The sequence below is a fragment of the Echinops telfairi genome, unplaced genomic scaffold, assembly GCF_000313985.2.
Source record: "Echinops telfairi isolate 266 unplaced genomic scaffold, ASM31398v2 ScPeMD7_7416;HRSCAF=8454, whole genome shotgun sequence".
NCBI lineage: Eukaryota > Metazoa > Chordata > Mammalia > Afrosoricida > Tenrecidae > Echinops > Echinops telfairi.
The window spans coordinates 3,632,385-3,636,333 of NW_022111316.1; the positions used below are offsets into that span (position 1 = coordinate 3,632,385).

Genomic DNA, 3,949 nt, shown 5'->3' on the forward strand with positions numbered 1-3,949 from the left:
GCTTCTGTGTATTGACTTGTTTGTGACCATTTTGCATACAGCTTTATATTCGTATGTGGTAGAAAAATGCATGTCGAATGAGTGATTAAGTCAAATGTTATTAATAAGGCTTTTGATGCACATGCTTTCTTAAGCTTCCTCTGAGCCATTGTCATCCAAGCATTACATTCTAGGCATATGGTTTTCTTTTTTCTAGACTATAGACTTTTGAGAAAGTAAGAGTAAGTGTATCACTTCAAGAAGTTAAGTGCAGGGTGAGTCTCCGAATGGGAGTCATTGGAAGGAGAAGCTTTCAGATCAATCACATTAGATTATGTTGGCTCTACATCACTAAAATTCAAATCCTAGAGACAATTTTGCCTTCTCAACCACCTTCTTGAAGGCACTTCTGACCTCTTTGTTTCTCAGGCTAAAACCACAGGGTTCAGCATGGGGACGACGATGGAATAGAGCACAGAGGCCATTTTGTCAGTGTCCATGGAGTGACTGGAGCCTGGTTGTAGGTACATGAAGGTGACTGCCCCATAGAAGACGGAGACTGTAGTGAGGTGGGATGCACAGGTGGACAAAGCTTTTTGGTGGCCCTGAGTTGAATGCATCTTCAAAATGGTGAGAAATATGAACATACAAGAAATTAAGATAACAAGAAGAGCCAAAAAGACCATGAAGGTTGACATATAGATAAGAGCCATTTCATTAATGTGTTTATCAGAGCAAGAGAGAGCCATGAGTGCTGGAACATCACAGAAAAAGTGCTGGACCATATTAGACTTGCATAAAGACAGACTGAATACATCTCCCACATGGATGCAGGCAACCAGGAAACCACCAACATAGGACCCTATGGCCAGACATGTATGTACTCTAGTTGTCATGGTGGTGGTGTAGTGTAGGGGCCTACACACTGCTGTGTAGCAGTCATAGGCCTTGAAGGCCAAGAGGAAATTTCCCACATTAGCAAAGCCTACAAAAAAGAACATTTGAGTAACACACGTTGCAGGAGATGACATTGTCTCTTACAAGGAACCCATTCATGACCTTTGAAGTTACAGCAGAGGTGTACAAAAAAGTCCACTAGAGAGAGGTTACTGAGGAAAAGGTACATGGGAGTATGAAGACGAGAGTCCAAGAGAATCAGCCCAATCATTCCCAGGTTCCCAACCAGAGTGAAGAGGTAAATAACGGTGAACAAGATAAAGAGTGGGATCTGAAGTTCCGGAACATTGGTCGGACCCACTAAGATGAACTCAGTCACCTCAGTATGGTTCTCCAGAGGATACATGACATGCCCTGTAGAAGGGAGAATTAAAAAAAATTGTAAACAGAAAAGGTATTTCGCTGATATTAAGAAACTGAGGTGGAGAAAGAAGTTACAATTTGCTTTTAGTCACATATTTTCAATAGATTCATTGCCCAAATCAGATCACCCGAGGCTATGATTCCCTTATATTTACACAGTGTTCACATTTTAGGTTTAGATCTAGGCTCTTTTTAAGTTTTTATTAAATAATATTTAATATGAGGGAGCCTAAACAAAATTTTTGAGAAATCCCATTACTTTTGATTTCATTTCCCCTTGTACTCTCATTAATCCCTAAAAAATGTATAAAAGGTTGATTATTCTGTGCAAATCAACATGAGTGTCAACAGAGCCAAGCTTTGGACCCAGGTCGACTGGTTATCGTGACTTCTTAATTGAAATATTATTAAATTTACATTCATTTAAATTCATAGCTGCTCATTGTACATTTTGTACCTCCTATGGTAAAAGAGATGCAGTGGGATAACTGTACTTGTAGGATCATGTACAACCCCCAGAGACAATTTTGGAGAGGTTTGGCATGGGCTAGAAGAGTTTGGGCTCAGGGAAGAAGCAGTTATGTGCTCAAATAGCAGCCACACCATTTAGTACCTGGAGACTTTGCTTCTAAAGTAACATCTTAGCATCTTACTTTCTCCATTTGTAAGATGAAGATGGTGATTTTCAAATGAAATTTCTATGAGTTTAGAATTAAATCATGCATTAAAACAAACCAAAAAACATTGAGAACAGTGTGGGTGCTCGGCACAGTAGTTGCTGTAATATTGTTGCTGGGATGAAGTAATGGTCTCCCTCTCTATTCAGAAATGGGAGGCAACATTCAAGGCTTCAAGTTCTGAGTGAGAGTCAAGTAAGAAAACTTCATCCGCAACTTAGCCTTTTCTGGGACACTAGGTGCACTTGAAGCACTCTTGTACTTTCTACTGCCCATCATTCTGTGCCAGTTACTCAATGTGAGAAACTAAGAATGGTCAGTCTCTCTCTTTTTCCCCCCAAACCTTTTTATTGGGAGCTAATACAGATATAATATTCATAGTTTAGTTACATCAATCAGCATTGTACAATTGCTTTCACAATAGGTTTCAAACATTCTCTTTCTTCATGAATTCCTTGATTTCATCTCCCTATTATAGCTCACCCCCTCCACCACTGTACCCCCCAGGAATCCTTATTCTCCTTGCTGTCTCTATAGCTTCATCAATCCCGGGTTTCAAACACCAAAAAACATACACGAAAATTCAAAAGCTCTACCCCCAACAACAAGATACATCAGAACTCAACTGCAATATGAAGAAGAAAAATGAAATAAAGAAAGAAAAGTGGAAAAAAAAACACCCACAAAAAATATTGAAAACCTTATCAAACCTAAGGTGTATGGGGATGGGGGGCTGAATCAAGTAATAAGGTTTTAATTGTTCAAGTCATTTTGATCTCCTTTAATCATCTCGCCAATGTAACCTGTTTCATTAAATTTTCTTTCAGTTTAGTATTTGAATGAATTTCCTTTTTAAAAGCCACTTCTTAGAGATCAGGACAGACAATTTATGGGTCAGTTGTTTTCCTGCAGACCTTTGTTTGCATTTGAATTTTATATTTTTGTCAGGGCATCTATTTTCTGGTAATTACTATACTCCATCATCTTCCTCCTTACTTCTAGTCATTTCACAACTTTACTTTAAATTTCTAGTCTGGAAAATCAATTGTGTTTACCTAAATCTGACCACAAAATCAGAGATCCTACAGCTTTTGTAAGATTCTCAGTTAGCATGGTGGTTCAGTTCTGGGTTACTAACCAAACAGTCAGTGGTTGAAACCCATTAACCTCTTTTCAGGGGAAGGATGTGGCAGTTTGCTTTCTCGTAGCTATGTGGATGAAAGACATGGCTGTCTGCCTCAGTAAGATTACAGTCTAGGAAACCCAGTATGGCAGATCTACTCTGTCACACGGAGTATCTGAGTCAAAAGTCAACTCCACCACACCAAACAGCCACAGCAACAGCAAAACTTATAGTATATGCTATATTCTAGCACCACTAACAAGAGGCTCAGGTGGCACAAGGGAGAATGAGGAGGGCTTTCTACTCTGTCAGTCTCAGCAACTAATGGAGCGCTCTACCGTACTTTGAGTTTGCATGACTCAATGGCAGAGAACTCAGTTTTTGGTTTGGTGGCACAAGGGTTAAGCAGTCATCTGCAACCCCAAACTCAGTTGTTCAAACCCAAGAGGGGCCTCATGGGAGAAAATATCTGGCAACCTGCTCCTGTAACGATTACAGTCTAGGAAAAATATGGGGAAGTTCTACTCTCTCACCTAGGCTTGCTATGACTTGGGGTAGATTCAACAATACCTAGCAACAACAATGCTATTTATAAGAACACTATAGATATGGCTATATCTTGGTGGAAATCATTCCTAGTGGTGCAATGTCTTAAGTGTTAGGCAGTTCAAACCCATGAGTCATTCTATGGGAGGAATATGAGACCATATCTTCTCTTAGAGATGTACACTCTTGGAACCTAAGCAGTAGTTCATTTCACTCTGTCTTTTAAGGACCATGACTCCAAATCATGTGTGTGTGTGTGTTTGTGTGTATGTTGATCTTGTTTAATCTTCACAAAAATGTTTTA

At 39.5% G+C, this 3,949-nt stretch overlaps 1 pseudogene; it reads right to left on the reverse strand.

The window, feature by feature from the left end:
• Positions 1–330: 330 nt before the first annotated feature.
• LOC101656239 lies at positions 331–1,282 on the reverse strand (annotated as a pseudogene).
• Positions 1,283–3,949: the final 2,667 nt, after the last annotated feature.